The sequence below is a fragment of the Pterocles gutturalis genome, unplaced genomic scaffold, assembly GCF_000699245.1.
Source record: "Pterocles gutturalis isolate BGI_N339 unplaced genomic scaffold, ASM69924v1 scaffold13978, whole genome shotgun sequence".
NCBI classification, from domain to species: Eukaryota; Metazoa; Chordata; class Aves; order Pterocliformes; family Pteroclidae; genus Pterocles; species Pterocles gutturalis.
The window spans coordinates 81832-100062 of record NW_010123267.1 but is presented as its reverse complement, the minus strand read 5'-3'; the positions used below and the strand labels follow the sequence as shown (position 1 = coordinate 100062).

Here is an 18231-nt window from a genome sequence, read left to right as displayed (position 1 = left end):
TACCTGTCTTTAGGCTGAAATATGTGGAGGGAATATGATGTGAGCTTTCCTGCAAGGCAGATAAACCTTCTGTCAGGATTAAAAAAGTGTGCGAAAGGCAGTTTATGCGTAGAGCTAGTGCATAGTAAACCTTAAAGGAATTGTAGAAATGGTAATTTGCCCAATCAGTGAACTACTTGTCTGTTTGGTCACCTTGCAAAAAAGGCGCATACCACAAACAGTGCAATTATGACAATTTACAATATTTTTGTCCATTGAGATTTTAGAACGCTGAAAGCATTTTCCCTTTCCAAGCAGAGGAACTGTATCGCTCTAAAAGTTAGAGCTGTATCGGATTTTACTACCTGAAAAAATTAAAAAAAAAAACCAAACCCAAAACCAAACCAAAAACCACGGGAAGTTGTATCAAAGAGCAAAATTGTGCAGTAACCAGTTCTTTTTGGGAGTGTGGAGTGGGGTGGCGTGAGGTGAGGGGGAGAAGCTTTAGCAGTGTAACTGAAAAATTATTATAATGACTACAAATTTAGCTGCTGGATTGATGAAGCCTGTAAGAAGACTTCTTACAAAATATTAGAGGGGAATATTGGTAATTGAGGCACACTGGGAGCTGGTTATGCACTTTGTTTGTTGGAGATATATTTTGAATTCCCAAAGACTCTCTTGGAGCACTGGTGTGCTAGAAGGAAGCTTAGATTCAAAGAGGCATTCTGGGAATCTGATATTCAGAGGCTTGTAAAATCACTGGAAAATGCTCTCAAGTGAGTACTTCTAAACAGTGTGTGTAAAACGTTTAACTGTTGGTGGTGTTTATATCAGAAGATTCTTGAATATTAATATTCCAGCTTTGACTTTTGAACTACAGAGTTGGAGCACTACTGCTACTGACTACTCATAGTGTGCAGTGGGAAGACAATGATTTGTATTTAAATTTATTTTAACCTGCAGGACAGCATTCTTGTATACCTGAAACATGTGTTTGGCTCTATTAGGAGGACATGAATGAATCCCTACGGGGGGCTGGGGGGGGTTGGAGCTATACTGTCTGCTTGTTGCAGTTAGCATTGACATACAGAGCAAAGGTACTTCGTGATTTAATATGTTTAAAGCCAAGCAGTCGTGCTTAACAGCATCTATCTATTTGTCCAGATACACAAAACAAAAATCCTGGCTCTTCTTAATAATGTTTATTGCTCATATACTCATTGATCAAAGCCAAATCTGTTGTTGGGGAAGCAGGCTCATCAGACTGCTCAGGTTATGAGTTCTTTTGGTCTGTTTCTGCTCTGTGAGTAAGAACATGTGTTTGGAACCTTGCTGCTTTGAGTAGCAGATAGTTTTAAATCCTGTGCACACACAGTGACTCAGACACCTAACATGCTTATGTCTGCTCATACTGTTTCTTCATGCGGTCTTTCTCAACCTTGCATGATAGCCACCATAGGATAAAAATACCATGTTTTAGGCTGAGTAGAAGAATTTTACTTTCTCACTGAGTTCTTGTTAATGGTTTTAAATAGTTTCATGTCCTCTAACCACTTGTTTAAGCTACGTCAGCTTCTAAACTTTAACGTTCATCACAGAAATGAGAGCTTGGACTGAATCTTGCTATGTTTCCCCCTGTGTAAGTCTGTAGTTCAGACTTCCCTTATTGAAAGGGACCTGAGAATAAGGCCGCCTTCTCTGTGAGCTGGTGGGGGTGGAGGAACCCATGATTGGGATTGACATCTTACATTGGTAATTTGGAGGCATTGTAATATTGTTGTCACAGAAAACAGTGGACTGGAGTGTGAGACAACAGGGCTTTTGTCAAAAGTGACTACAGAAAACAGTTTGGGACATTCTACCATGGTATATACACCTACAGGATATATCCCTGGTGGACTTTGTCAGAAGGACAGGAGGGAAGTTGATGATCAGTTCCTGTTGGTGAAGGATACCTCTTCAGCATCTGGCACCTCGTGCAGGCTGGTCTGTTAATGTAGTGTGTGGTCTACAGGAGTTACTGTTATGGGAAAAGCTGCCAAAAGGAGATGGGGTTGTTTGCTGTGAAGGCTTTAGGGAATCCCTTCTGCTGGCATTTTGCATCTGTGCACGGGGGGCTGTAATAGATGCTTTATGAAGAACATCTCAGTGAGCAGTGTCAGTCACTCGTGTGCCTGACAAAGGTCTCGGAGTGCCAGGAGCATTGAAATCACTGGATCATTGGCACAAGGTGGAAGTGCCCCATGACAACATTTCTGTGAGAGGAGCGAACATTGAGCTGGATTATTCCTGAGGTTAAATCCTCTTCAGAAAACAAAATCGACAATAAACTTGGTAGCAGAGGACGATGCCTTGTACAAATGGCGTGAAAATGAGCCTTACTTCAGGTGAGGAAGACTTGTCTGCAGGATTATGCCAGTGAAATTACTTCTTGTTTTCAAATCTGGATATAATGGTGCTGAAGGCTTGTAAAACCTGTCATGTTACTGTGTTGCTTACAGTCCTTAATGCTGTCATTTATATTATGCTATTTGTATTGCTAAGAGTTGATTGAAATTCAATGTAATGAAAATAGGTTGAGAAGGATTGCCTTGTCTGGGGTTTCATACACGGCGTCTATTTCAGAAGCCATCCATCTCTGTTAGGTTTGACCTGTATTGACAGTTAATATATTACCTATTTGTGGGTTTTAGACTTTCTCACGGTTTTATTTCTTCTTTCCTAAAATTCAAGTGTCAAGAAAACTAGTCTTTTTGCCTTGTTTGTCTGCTTGGTGCAGGAGAATCTGGAGGACAAGAAAAGAGGAATTTGTTTCAAGATGTTTCTTTACAAATGTTGATTAAATCAGAATCTGGTTACTTGCAGCAAAGGTGGTAGTCTGATGATAAGAAAAATACTATTGGAAAACTTGCTGTGAGGTGTTTATGGGAAGTAAGGTCTTCGAAAGTACTGCTGTTAAGTATTAGCAAATTGAGAGGGAGGGGAAGAGGAAGTTGCATATTATCCAGAACAGTAATGGAACAGATACTGCTCTTGCGGACACTGAAACTGCTTTCAGGTGTCCAATACCAGTTTACAGTGGTTTTCTAAGTATCTTGTGGAAATAGTTAATCTTATGGGATTATGCTTCTGATTACTGTAGCAATATCTGCTTTTAGCTTCTCAGAGGAACCACATGCTCTTAATGCAGTTCCTGTGTGGTTTAAAAACAATCTCTAGAGATATGTGTAGCTGTTAAGGCATAAATGAGTGGAGCTAATTCTAGCAGAGTTCTCGGATGTTTTCTTAGTCTAATGGAAAACATTGATTAAAGTATTGCTATACGATATAAAGGTCTTGCTTGTAAAAATGTACAAGCAATTAAGTATTTGTAATATAGTGAACAAAGGAAGGTGTCTCTTCTTAATGATTTGGTCTTTCTGCAATATAAAGCGGACTTCCATACTCCAGTAATTCTTTGTTTTTCCATGTTTATAGAAATGCACCATGCATCTTAGACAAAGCTTTCTAGGAGAGGCTGAAGTGTCTGATATGAGTCCTGCTGTTCATGCTGCTGTGTGTAGTCTTCATGTTTTGCTGATGTCTTGTCCCAGCAAGCAGTACTTGCCTTGGTTAGGCACTTGTGCTCTTGACCTAGTTATGGTGTTGGATACTAAACTTACATGACAAGGGAGCCAAGAGGAACTGTCTGCTTTTATTTTCTTGTTCGGGGTGATACCAGGATGGTGCAGGACACAGCTGTGACCCAGGAGAGGAACCCACTCAGACTGATCTAAGGTGTATCCTTCCCTAGTGTGAGACCCACAATAGTGATGCTGCCTTCCTGCATAGACTGAGGGATTTTTGCAGTGTAGAATATTTGCTTGCCAGGGACCTAATGCTAAATAAGGTAAGACTTGCACTGCTCCGTGTCAACAGAGCACGGCAGTGAGCAGTTCTGGGACTGGAAAACAAATGGACATAGCTCCGTCCTTTAAGATAGAAAGCGATGTGACTGTTTTATGTAATAATGTGGTCTGAAATAGTGGCAGGGGAAAGTTTCCAAGACTGATGCCATACAGTACTGCTAGCTAGTCGGTTGTTAGTAGAGTTCTATATCTGCTTGAACTTAGTGTCTTCTTAGTTTCCTGACATTGACTTCAGAAATTGAATTTTTGAGAATACCTATGTCTTCTGGACAACCTGTAGCTTTAGCCACTATTTCATGGACTGATCAGCTTGGTATCCCAAAGATTTAATGTACTTGTATTTCTTAAATATTTGTTAACTATGCTGTGGACTAATGATGAATTTAAAAATTGGTACAAATTTCAAGTTTTATGCAAAATATGCAAAAGTTATTTGGCATGTTGGGGCTTCTTTAGAGTTTCAGCTCTTAATCACATAAAAATGTTACTGTGCGTGTTCCATAGGGTGCATGACTAAGATACTATTGCCAAGTTGTATACTGTTGAAAGCTGGTAGGCACTGAAGTTCACCTCTGGAAGAGCTTGGAAAAGACTGCTTCTTGTATTGTGACAGTTGTGTTGTTTGGTTGTGTGGGTTTTTTCTTTTCTTTTTCATCTTTCCCTTCTTATTGAGAAGGTTGAGAGCTGCTGCTAGAGGTTGAATCTCTTCAATGCATATTTCTTCTGGTGCTAAAAAGAGAAACTAGTTTTGATTGTGCATGTACCCTTTCTGTTTCAGAAAAATTATAGATCCAGGACAGGTTCTAAGAAACTTTTAAGACTCCTCAGTGTATGTTGCTTCCAGAGTGTTAGATTTTTAGTGCACTGGCAAGTAATGTGTTCTGATAGCTAATGCCACATGCAGACTATCACCTGACTTCCACCAGGATTTTTTTCCCCAAACTTCACCTGGAAGAAGTGGCTAGCATATGCAGAAGGAGCTTGGAATTGGTCTTTGGTTTCTCTTAACACTCCTAAATTCCTCCTCCTCTTAAGATGCTACTAGTGACCTGACTTGCCTCAGTGGCTGCTTTTGCTTTTCACGGATGCTGAAAGCAGGGTTCTTAATCTGTCAGGTGGAATATCGGGATTGCAGTTGACATTTATTTGAATAAAACGTGAAGTAGAAAGGCGAATTTGTTCAGAGAAAAGTGAAATTGGGACCAGGCAATGAAGACTTGTCCTTAAATAAGCAGCTTTCAGCTTGGGATATAGATGAAAGCATAAATTACTCGGACAGTAAGGCAGCAGTTAAGATTTCTAGTTCAATAAATAGTACACTAAAACAAATGCTTAGAAGCTAAGTAGCTGCAGAATTGTTGCTTGCAAGGAAAAGGGGCATGATTGATTTGTGGCATAGTGAGACCTCAACCTGCACCATCTACAAATGGGTTAAATGGTTTTTTTAGGTTTTTTAAAGCCCTTTTGTTTAAAGGGTCATCTGTTCCGTTTTGCACACTAACAACATACGTGTTCCAGATGACCACTCACGCTTAGGTGTGATTCTTAAGCCCCTGTGTGAAATGGGCACAAACTGAAACATGGGAGGTTCCCTCCGAACATCGGGAAACGCTTTTTTACTGTCAGGGTGAACGGTCACCAGCACAGGTTGCCCAGAGAGGTTGTGGAATCTCCTTCCTTGGAGACATTGAAAAGTCATCTGGACAAAGTCATGGGCAACTGGATGTAAGTGGCCCTGCTTCTACAGGGGTGTTGGACCAGATGATCTCCAGAGGTCCCTTCGACCTCAACCGTTCTGTGATTCAGTGTGATTCAGTGAAAAAGGAGTGCATGTGCATGGCTGTAAATAAATGGGATTAAATAAATGCTTAGTGTACTGCCTTTTTATTGCTTATTAGCTCAAGATTTTTGGAGCTTCTAGAGTTCTTACCTTTTGCAGGTTCATTGTGGAAGCCCCACAGCTTCCTGTACATTACACTGCTTTTGGTGCAGATTGTATGCTTCAGGGGAGTGTTCTGGAATGACGAAGTCATCTCTTGCATGGTGCAAAAAAACAACAAACAAACTGCAGTGACACTAAAGTTTTGAGATTGCTCTCTAGGAGACTGCATTCTGCATAATCTGCATAGACTTTGTTTTCTCACTGTTAGCTGAAATGGAGAATTTTAACTTGAAAAGGATTCCATCCAAAAACAGGAAATGGGAATATTTTCTTCATTAAGACCAGGCAAGATCAAGGCTTTGAATTGCTGTTGATGTAGGCTGAGCAACCTACCAACTCTGGCTCTTTCGCTGAGGGCAGCGGGATGTTATCAGCCTGCTGTACTGCCTGCAGGCTCTGGAACTCCTGCTGGTTCTCTCTCCCTATGTGTATTTGGTCACTGGTAGGCAGAACTGGCATAGCAGGAAGCAATTTTGCAGTGCTTCCTACATGTATAAAACTACTCAGAGTTAAGATGCGCCTACTTTTGGGGAAACAGTTGTGGGCAGTCACTGAGGGAGGAGGGAGCCTTTTAAAAAGATATCCTTTTGCCCTGCTAGAAGAGCTCTGTTGCAATGATACTTGGGGTTTTGGTTGTCTGGTTCAGCTCCTTTTCTGCAACTGTACTTTTATTAGATAAATCTCATCTCTGAAACATCTAGTGCAAAGTTAACTCTAGAATGCATTGAAGTCTTTTGTAGTGTGTTTGGAAGTGAGGTTTATGATATGTATATATAGACCAGGAGTCAGACTGTCTTGCTAAGAGGTTGAAACTTCAGGGAGCAAAGTCTAAAAGTACTTCTGGGGTAAACAATGAAAAGGCTGAGACAACTTTTTCTTTGAAAAATTAGAGCTTGCATTAAAATAGGATGAAGTCCTTTCAAAGTGATGTGTTCTAGTATTCTTTTTGTCTAGATCCTTCTCTCAAGACAAACAAAACAGTTGGTACTGGGAGACCTTGTTAATGCCACTTCTTTGATTTCTTATTGCTGTCTTGAAGCCTGTTTCTGTAATTGTTCATCTAAGCTGAAGCAAAGTCTGACCTCTAAGCATTGTTTCCGTTTCATGTTTTACTGGACCTCTGCTCAATTTGGTAGTTGCATCGTGTTACTGTAGGAACTGATACAGTTTCTGCAGTGTATGGATGCATGAGAACCTGCTTTTCAAAGAGCAGATATTGTCAAGAAAGTGAGATGTTTCTTATGGCTGTTGTCTGTCCCTGATGGACCAAATGGTGATTTCATCTGTAAAGCAAGAAGTGCCTCTGTTACGAGCCATATTCCAAGCTGTCTGCAGGTATAGTCTCCTAGCATATACTGATACGTCCAGCAGTTGGTATTACTGCTTTTCTTATCACAAGGTAATAGAACCATGCAAACAGGTGCTATGGCTTTATCTAGGTTACATCACATTTGACCAAAGTACCATTTCTTTACCAGAGGTAGCTTTATTTTACTTAGAAACAACCATTTAAGACCATGTGTCCACATAGATTTTAAAAGTCTGTATCTCCAGGAACTGGCCTGCAGGATTACAATCATAGAATGGTTTGGGTTGGAAGGGACCTTTGGAGATCATCTAGTCCAGCTCTCCTGCCATGGGCAGGGACTCCTTCCACTAGACGAGGTTGCTCAAAGCCCTGTGCAACCTGGCCTTGAACGCTTCCAATGATGGGGCATCCACAACTTATCCAGGAAACCTGTTCCAGCCTTACAGAAGTTCAGGTAGCTTTTCCTTTGTCAACTATACAATCACTCCATCATAGAAGGCTACCAAATTAGACATGCATGATTTGCCCTGGATGTCTCTAACCAGCTCCCTGTTTTCCATGTTTGTCTCCTGTCTTCCTTGCCTGATTTCTTCCATTCTTTGTCCCTGAAGGCAGTTTCCCAGGGGGTCCCATCCATTAATTCCTTAAAGAGCTGAAAGTTTGTTCTCCTAAAATTCAGAGTCCTGAGATTATACTTCACCTGTCCCGTATTCCTCAAGATTGTGAATTCCATCAAGGCATGACCACTGCAGCTCAGACTGCCACCAGTGTTGACATCCCTATTAGTTAATCTGTGTTGGTAGGCAACAGGTCCAGTAATGCTTCTTGTCTGGTTGTGCTGTCTGTCACCTGGATTAAGAAAATTAAGAGACTCCTTGACGCACTTCAGGAGTCTCCTGGACTGCTTACATCGTTCTGTGCCGCTTTTCTGGCAGATGTCTGGGTGGTTGAAGTCCCCCAGCAGGATCAGAGCCCACAAGCATGATGCCTCCTGTAGTTGAAGTAAGAAACAAGCTCCCCGTAGTTGGGTGGCCTCTAGTAAACACCAACCGTGGTGTTTCTTTTGTTGGCTTGGCCTCTAATTTTTACCAATAAGTTCTCAACTTGTTCATTGCTGTTTTTCAAAGGCAGCTCTGTGGAATCAATCTTTTTTTTTTTTTCCTTAACATAGAGGGCAACCGCCTGCTCCTCCTTCCTTGCTTATCCCTTCTGAACAGTTTCTAACCATAAATTGCAGCACTCCAGTTGTGTGTCCCTTCCCACCATGTTTCTGTGATAGTCATTAGATCATAGCTTTCTAGCTGCACCGTGACTTCCAACTCCTACTCTTTACTACCCATGCTGCGTGCATTGGTTTAGAGGCACTTCAGCTGGGTCATTGTGACTGTGTCACGTTTCATACCCTAGTTCCTTTGAGGTGTTTCACAGGTGTTTCCCTCTTGGTCCCTCAGCAGTCCCTGGCTTCTCTCTGTTGCTGAAAACTCCATTGCTTTCCCCCACTACTTGTCTGCTGCTTTCTCCTGTTGTCAAAACTCTTGTTTCTGTTTATGCTGATAAAGAACACTGTTCTAATTCCCTTTACAATTTTTTTTTGTTTCAGCATCGTGGGGCCTAGTGTTGCTTTTGTAAGCTTCTATTCATCTACTTGATACTACTGCGGTTGGCATATTTGTCTCTTGCTCTATCTGGCCCCAACAAAGAACAAAACCAACACACTGGTTCATTGAGAATAAAACCGTTGTCTGGGGTTACAGAAAACCAGGATTCCCTGAACAAGGGAAGTAGGGAAGGAAAAATGATGGGAAGTGCTTGGAGCTGACGTTAACCCACCAGAGCTTTAGCTGGTAATGTTAGATATACTCTTAACTAAAACAACAAAATGATCCTGTCACTGGCACATGTCCCTGTACTGTCCTTTCTTGTGCCAGCCAGAGCATGTCATCTCATTGCAGGATGAACTGGATTGGGCAAGTGATCACTTTTCTCATCTGCCTTGTTGCCTGGCCAAACATTTGCAGCCACCAAAACCAGAACGGGCAGCATAGGACTGGGATGGTGGTTCTGCCAGCCTGGTCTAGGCAGAACTGTAGGCTGTGATAGTGCTGTTTTGCAGGGGGGCAGCTTTACAGTTCTTTTCAGTTCTTCAATGTGTTGTGTGGGGGTTTTTTTGTTTAGTTTTTGTGTTTTGTTTTTGTTTTTATTGGGGGGGTTGGGGGGGATAAAGGCTGCATACTCTCCAGCTCTCTGCCTTGAAATGTTGTCTGTTCTCATCCTACCAGAGATTTCCCTATTCCTGTGGAGCCTTGTGTTTGGACCCTCCTTTCTCCTCTTCAGGCTAAGCACTGTTCTGCACAGCCCCTCTGTCCCAGGGATGCTGAGTCTAGCTGGACGTAGTTTCTCAGCTTAGCAAGGTCCTTAGCCTTTGCCTCCAAAATGGATTGGTCCACTCCAGTCTGCCATTTGAGCAATAAAACCTGCAAAGCTGCTGCAGTAATGCGGGTCTTTGAAGTCTTCAGCAGTTAACTGTTTGCAGGCACCTTTGTTGCTGGAGATCCAGTCTTCTGCAACTTTTCCTTGCTTGACCTACCTGTACCCATGGGTACTTAAACTGTATTTCTCCCTGAATTCGCTTAGGGATTTAATTGCTCACCCTGCCTTTATTCTTTCTTTTTGTTTCTTCTGCATGTTTTTTCATGTTTCTCTCTCTCTTTTCTACAAAATGCATTCTTATCCTTCTGTCCCTGAATTGCCACCTGGTTGTCATCTCTTCTTACCAATAAATCACCTGCTGTGCTCCCAGATATGTCTGGTTATCGCCTCTACTGTACCCTGATTTCGATCAAAATCCTTCATTGTCCTTAACCTCCTGCTCCCTAATCCTCTCTTCATTTGGCTTTGATTGCTTTCACTATAGAGGGGCAGGCAAGAGTGTAGGACCTGCTCCTCTCTTTTTTCCAGCTCCTCTTAGCTGAGTGGCATTTGAGGCCATGGATGTCATCAGGTCAAGTAGTGATACTCAAACCTTTAGAGCTGTGTGCAGCCTCTGTAGTGATACTGCCTCTCACATTTGCACCTTGTAATTCGATGGTGGGTAGATAAAGCCTTTTTCTTAATCATGCAGCCAAGGCTGGGGTTGCTCACAGAGGTGGAAGTTAATCAGTGATATAGTTGTGTTTAACGTTTTTAGCTGGATCTCACATATTCAACTTTATGAAGCTAAGGACAGGGTGCTACCACCTCTGTTATATGAGGTCATTTTGCAAAAAGGCTTATGTGTCTGGGAACTTGCCACAATGGGATTATTAGATCTGAATCACAGAAGCGTAATTTCTAGGCAAGAAATTGTTGTTCTTATAACATGAGTAAAGCTTCAAAACCTCAGTGGTTTGATTTGATGTGTAGAAGTAGTTAGGGCAGAAGACTTATTAGCATTGGCTGAAAAAAAATTAGTTTGGATTCCACTGTGTTGTCTAGATGTTTCCAGAACGTGGAGGTAAATGAGCACATCATATATCTTGTCATGTATAATGTGGAAACATGTCCAGCACGGAACTAGTATGGAGTTCTGTGTGTTCTGGGACCTAAGGTTAATGAGAGACTGACCAGCTTTAAAGGTATCTTTTGGAAAGATGGAAGATGGTGTATGTTTTGAGTCAAAAGGAGGGCTTTTCCTTAGGCTGTTTTCTGTGTCCCTTGGGACTAAGCAGATAAAGCTACAGTAATATGGTTCGGGAAGGACCTTTGGAGGTCTTCTCCAGGCAGTGAAGTTGGAAAGGGGGAAGAAAGGATGTATAATAAAGCTAGTGTAGCTGGAAGGGAGCATGAGCACAAGGCAGTGGACAGTGATAAAAGAACTGGTGGGGAGAGAGGAGACAATGGTAGAGCTGTGAGGAACTGAAGACTCTGGAAATGTAATTAGAAGCAGGCAGGCATAAATATGGATACTTCTGGAAGGTCTGCCTGTTTTTGCATTTTTCACTCAACAGTCTGGTTTGGATGTATCCTTTTTTGTACTTGCATGCATCCAATTCAAAACCAAATGTGAACTTTTCCATCACCATTCCTGTGTCAGGATGCTTGTGGATGTTGGGCCTAGACAAACTAGAATGGAAATGTTCCGATTTTGATCATGCCTAATATTGGAACAACCAAACTGATCTTTAGTCCTGTTCTGTTCCCATTGTATTTCTGTCTTTCAATCAAAAATGGTTTCCTTTGGTGTACTTTTAACTGGGACAGTGTGAAGGAGGAAGAGCTGAGTACCTGGGTGATGGTTTGCATGTAGACAAACTCCCCCCTCCTTTTTTTTTAAACTTCTTCTAAAACTTACTTTTCCCTTGTTGCTGTATAGCTACCAGGGAAGTTTTTGCCATACCTTGCTGGTAAAAATGTAAAGGCTGAAACTACCAAAAGTAAAAATGTTTGTTCTTGGTAGGCTTATAATTTGACAGCCAAATGATGTAGTGGTTAGGTTCACAGTTCAAAATACCTATGCCAGGAGGCTGGGGGCCAAGTGTTTAATTTTAGGATTAATCCTGCTGTAGCAAGTTGGCAGTAATCTGAAATGATTAGTGGTTGTAGTTCATGCTCTGTGCAATACAGTATCTTTTTTTTTAATTTCGTGGGAAGTGTGTGGCCTTTCTCATCTCTAGTACTGATCTGCTATAATAGCAGTGTAATTAATTAGATAAAGCACTTCAGATGGTATGTGAAGATCAGAAACTTACATATTGTATCAGTTGCAGTGAGGGTAAAAATATAATTCTCTACCAAGAACAGTCCATGTTTGTTCTGTAGCTAAACTTACAGGACTTTGATGTCCATATACAATATGAAAATTCAATTGAAAGAACTTCTTTACACTGTTTGTACAATATGCTCTCTAGGAAAGGCAAGGATAGCCAGGTAATGGTATTGCGAAATTATTAAGGGCTCTGCCTGCAATACAGGAAAAATAATATACCCCGTGCCCCCACTGTCCAGAGGAAATAAAGCAGCATATCAAAATATGCTAATTAAAAGTTTCCAGGAGTGAATTTGTGTGCACACCATCCTTAGCTTGCCAGTTAACAGTAGTCTCTTGATAGAAACTATTGCTGTGTTTCCTTTTCAGGCTTCTCAGAAACGATCCTCTAAACTGGTGGGTAGCATTTGAAATCCAAAATAGCTACAGTTAGCTAGAATGTCTTGTTCTGTTGCATTTTGTTATAAAGGGAATGCTTTTCTCAAACAGGAGATCTGTCTTGACATTTTTACACATCCCTGGTGCATTGAAAAGGAAATTTAGAGAGACACACTGTGTCTAGATCTCAAAGACCCTGTGGTTAGAAGAGACTTTGTGTTGGGCTCAAGTGTTAAAGGTTTTGAACAAGCAGGAGAACATTCAATTAGAAGCTACCTGCGGTTTGCCAGCTATAAAAATAGAGCTGCATTACACTGATAGGCAAACCATCAAATGCTAGATTTCTTTTGTTGATTCATGTTGATGACAACATTGCTCACTTGCATATCTTTTTCTGAGATTATGTACTAAAAAAGTGTGGAGGGGATAGAATAAAACAGTCAATAGAGGAAATGTAAGAATAATATTGCCTTTGTGACCTGAATTTGCTTCCTTTATTTATCTACATTCTAATACAGTCCTTATCTGTTTGACTGTATTCTTATCCCAAGATGCTACTGCATTCGTTTCAGAGGTTAGGTCTGTCTTTAGGACTGAATAAGGGAGCTGTCTGCAGGACCATACTCTTGGCTGTTGGAGAGGCTGGAAGGGTCATGACAAGTGGGATGAGTGGTTGCAGAGACAAGAAGGATAAGTCTCACGGCTATAGCAATTGAGTTCTGACAAGTTCTTTTTCTGAACCTAGTTTAGCCACTTCGAGGCCATGTTCCATGGGCCGTCACTAACTCAGGGTTTTTGCAGTCAACCAGCTTAAGCACTGTTAGTTAATTTTTAATGCATTTCCCTAGATTTTGGAAAAAACTAAAAACCTGACACAGAAATTGTATGTTGTAAGCCATGCCAAAACCCTTCATGGTTCATTAGCATGACTGAACAGGTTAGATACACTGCATCATCCTTTGCCTTTTTAGCCAGCAGAAGAGCTGAAAGCAGTACTGTGTTGTACCAACAGAAGTAGTAGGGGAGCACTCTTGGTTTGCACAGGACTGAAGCTGAAAACCTGTGCTTCCCTTTTAACATTGGGCTCGGGCAGTAGCAGATCCCTTTGACATCTCTACGCTTGTTGCCGCTCGTTTTTTAAAGTTACCACTCTTCACACCCTGACCTGCCCCACCTTGGCTTTGTGTGTTAGTCCAAGCCTCCAAGCTCTGGTCAAGTCCCAGTCATCCTTCTCACCTGGTCTGTCTTTCTAGAGTTTTTATTGGAGCTATTATCTCTTCCTCTGCCACATCTTCTTGTTCAGTTCTCTCCTAGCTCTTCATCCCAGGCTTTTTGCCATGTGAATCCTTCACTGGCTTCTCATCCAGTCTGTGCTGTTTCATAATTTTGTACTGTCTGCTTTGTCTTGATAGATGTTTAGTTGCTAGTTCCCTCTTTTAGGGTCCTGATGCCTTTTGGGACAAGTAGCTTCCCTCTCCTCTGGAATATAGATTCACTAGCAGAGATATACTGAGTGTATCTCTGTACTTGCTTTCTGTACTGCCTACTGTGTTTAAAAAAATCTGCAAAAAGTCTTGTTCGCCACCTCCTGCTGGAGTGCGCTCGATTGGCTTGTGAGGCTGTCTCAGAGTCAAACCTGCCCGTGACTAAGATCTCTAGGGGGTGGTAGCATATATGGCACAGATGGCATCTTCAGAAACGTAGGTGCCAGATCTTAACAAGCTTCTGCGAGCACGTGCTAGCTGAATGACTTTTTTTTTTTTTCTTTTCTGGTGTCTTCATCTTGATGTAAGGAAGAAAAAGAACACCACCAAACAAAAAAAAAAAACCTCATAATAAAAGCCTAATCTGACTACTTGAATCTTCTTTCAAAGACGTGGGACAATTGCGTCTTCCTGGCAAAGCATAAAATAAGTCCATTTACTTCATTAAAGCAGCAAACTTCTGCAAAAATTCAGCTTAGGGGAAGCATGTAGCATAGCATCCTGTAAGGTGAGAGATATGAAATTCGACAATGTTAAAAGCATTTAAAGTCAGAATTGTATTAGAAGAGAGGTTTGAATGAAAACAGTACCATCAGTCAAAATTTTAATTTATAAAAGTTTTTCTGAAAAGCCTTTTGCTAGTTACAGTGGTATACATAATATAATACTGATATCTACTTTTGTTCTGGATTGGGTTCTGTTTTTTCTGGAGAATACTGTCTATGAAGTGGTTTTGCACCCTTAGTTACAAACGTATTTGCAGGTGTTTCTTTTTCTTGACTCCTTCCATCCAGCTGTATCTCAACAGACATGGTTACGTGAGCAGCCATAAGTATCTACTGCTTTTTATCCTTTGTTTCCGTGACATTGAGTCTCTGCACCTCTGTACACTGTCCTGCTATTCACACTTGTGCAAAGTAAGTGTGTAACTGTTGCTCTGAATTTGTAATATGTTGTGCTTATTTTGCATACCATTTGGGGAAATAGAGATCTGGGGCCCTTTTTGTCAGACCTCTGATGTTGTTGCGGGCTTTGTTTTCCAGTTCTGTAGAAAATGCCTTCATCTTGAGAGGGAGTGTTCTGAATTGCATTGCTATTATGTTGTTTCTGCTCAAAAGAGTTTACAGGTGAAACAGTGTTTAACTTTTTTTTTTTTAATGAGCTTTCCTAGATGATAAATTTACTGTATGAATGCCTCCCTAGCCATATGGTTGCATATTGCGTTCTGAGTATTTTTATGTACTTGAATTTTTATGTGTTAATAGGCTTAGTAGGGAAGAGAAATACCAGTGAGAATAATAGCCTCTAACATCCAGACTGCAGGGTACCAGGTTACACATCTGACTCTGTTACACTTTCTGAAGGCAAGACGCTGTGCTGTGGTTAAGATTTTGTGCACAAGTGACAAGCCACTGAAAGGCTGGAATATTACTGATTTACAGAGGCGGAGTGGCTTTGGGAGGAAAAGGAACAGGAGCGGTAACAAGCAGCAGTAGTGGTAGTAAAGGCAGGAGCAGATTTCCCAGTGAGTCAGTGAATGCACAGCTTCCCAGACAGCTATCAGGAGGAACCCCAAACTGACAAGAGATTCAGGGTTCATGTTTATCAAGAGAAGTCATGTGATCCTACTATATTTTAACTCGGCAATTTAGCCTTACTCTGGAGAAGAACCTTTGCTGCAGTGCTTAACCAAAAAAAAAAAGGGGGGGAGGGAGAGAAGCCAGAAGGAAAAATAAAGAAAATTGTGCAATGTGTGTTTATGCCTACATCATGCCGAGGAGACACTTAACAGTAAATAATCTGTGTATCCCTGAAGTAAGGTACTGTTTCTGCTTTCCCTGCACAGTGCTGCTGCAGCACGGAGCTGATCCAAACATTCGGAACACCGATGGGAAATCTGCACTGGATCTGGCAGACCCTTCAGCAAAAGCTGTACTCACAGGTAAGATGCATACATCTCAGCAGTATTACCTGTAATTCATTTTGGGTGTATAAGTTCAGCATTGTAAGAGCTTTCTGCCTTTTTGGATTTTCTGTTGTGTAAGAGCATTCTAAAACTCTTTAATCAGATTGTATATGTAGCTGTCGTTAATCTGCTGTGCTGCTATAGGTTTGCCTATTCTATTTATGCTAATGTTGCCATTTTCTCTTATAACTTCATTCATTATTCACTGTGTTTCTGTGTTTTTTTTTCCTTTTTAATTGCTACCCAATATACAGATTGGAGTCGCCAACCCCTGCAAAAAAAGACGAAAAAATCAGGTCAATTGTTTTAAGACCTTCACTATTGAGCAAGCAAGGACGTTTGTATAACTATAAAAGTAGCTGTGATCTGCAAGACCATCTACTACTGATTGCAGAGATCAATAGTTACATTATATTTTGCTGCAGATTCACATGCTACCCTTTCCTTCCTCTTCCTCATTAGTCATTTTAGGTAGAACTCTCACCCACCAATTTTTTTCCTTTTTAGGGGCTATTAGCTGCCAAACAATGTGTTTCATGACAATGTTCTACAGACACAACTTTATTTTTACTCAGCTTTGTTTTTTTATAAATGAACTGTTGTAGCATACCAGTAAGCATTAAAAGTATAATTTAGTAGCCTGTCAAATATGTATCAAGAAATACATAGTCCTCTGTGCTGATTTTGACATCTAGGAAATAATGTTTAGAACAAAGTAATCTTGGATTTTAAAATATATACAATTAGATTTATAGAAAGGGATTCAGTAGCTGAGCTTCATTTGAAGAAATAGCTGTTTTTCTTATTTCGCCTTTATCTTCCCTATTCTCTCTCTCTTCTTATTGACAGCTTAATTTATAGGTTATGTGCTGTGCAACACCTGTATTCTTTCTTCAGATTATGCTTAGAGCACACCCGCTCCCTTCACTTTGTCAGGAACATTTCCTCATCTTTTTCTAGTGCTCTGACTGCTACACATAATTCTCTACAGCTCTGCAGTGATTTGAGAGTGCCTTTGGAACAATGCACTTTAAATACATATGATTTAGTTTAATTACTCAGTGTCAAATTTAAACACTTTCTTACAGTGTTAACACTAATGTGAGCTGTGCTAAACCAGTTAATCTGACTTTGGGCTGTTAATGGGTACAGTTATTCGGATGCTGGGGATAGAAAAGGCACCAGGGAGTCAAGGTACCTCAAAGGTGTTAATGGATATTTGGCATTTAGTTGTGGGGAACTTGATATATGTACGTTCTGGGGGGGTCCAGGCTCCGAGCTGCTCTTCAGGCAATGCTCAAGGATCACCTTCAGAAGAAAGCAGAGGATTTAGGAAGGTCTGTGGTTGTGACTTCACATCTGCTCCACTGAGTTCTCTGGGCACTAGACTACTACATTGTGCTTTAGGCAATGGAGAGGGCAACGTGTCCTGACCAACAAGCAGAGATGGGTTAGAAGAAGCCCTTGGAGAATGTCCTGTTGAGTGCAGCAAGTGCCGTGTCCCTGGCCTCACCCCTAGTGTCTCGCATCCAGTGACTGCAAGCTTCTGCACCCAATGGATGTTACCAGGTTGTGCACATAAGCACCCATGCAAAGAGCCACTTCTGCTGCTATTTACATGTTTTAGTAGTCATAAAAATACACAATTTCTGTATGCGTTTATTCTTCCTACCAAGAAAATCAGCTTTTGCTTTTATCAGCTTTGTCCTCAAGGTGGCTCTTGGCTACGCTGGGCTCTCTGTATGCTGTGCACCTGAGCTGCAAGCTGCACAAACAGGGTTTGATTCAGGCTTTAGCTGCTGTATGATTCACAGTCACTGGAAAAGCTGACATTTAAATGGAAGCTTTCTATTAAGAGCTTAATTTTGCTGGATGCTGCCCTGCTTTCTAGTATGTCTGTTAGGCTGCTACTTTCTCATGCATTTTCCATATGTTGTTACCTTCAGGTCTTGCTTCATCCCTCTGGAAGAACAGGGCTTAAGGGATTTCTTAGGATCTATCTGGCTTGGGATAATCTTTAGCTGCAGCAATGCTTTGCAATTAGGTGCATCAGGACTTAAAAGTATTACTGGATTAAGGATGAGTAGGATGTATTAACTTAATTTTCAGTATTTAATGTTGAATGGTGGGATTTTGGAAATGCTCATATTTAGAGCTTTTAAAAGTGAAGTGATCCTGAAAACACGCTCTGCAATTGTTACTGTATTTGCATCTTTAAACAGCATGCATGTCAAGGCTGTTCTCATGATGTTATTTTGGGTTCCTTTTTCTATAGGTGTCTATGACCATAGTAGACTTCTCCATATCGTTGCTATATTTGTTGTTGGAGAACAAGGTTACTCTTACTACTTTTTTGACCAAAATTTTGCATGAATTTGTGCATTGATGGTAATCACTTTGCAAATGAACTGTGATTATAGTCTCTATTTGACCTCCAACTTAGCAAAAGTGAACAGAAAACTTGTTGGTAATTGATTAAATCTTTTCAATTTGCAAAGAATTCTGTATGTGTTTTAAA

At 40.9% G+C, this 18231-nt stretch overlaps 1 protein-coding gene across 1 annotated transcript in view; it reads left to right on the top strand.

Moving 5' to 3' along the window:
* LOC104460683 (tankyrase-1) overlaps window positions 1–18231 on the top strand; it is a gene marked incomplete at its 3' end in the record, with an annotated part of 116138 nt that overhangs the window by 16357 nt on the left and 81550 nt on the right. Inside the window, exon 3 of the mRNA XM_010077847.1 lies at window positions 15594–15689. The remainder of the gene's footprint in view (window positions 1–15593; window positions 15690–18231) is intronic.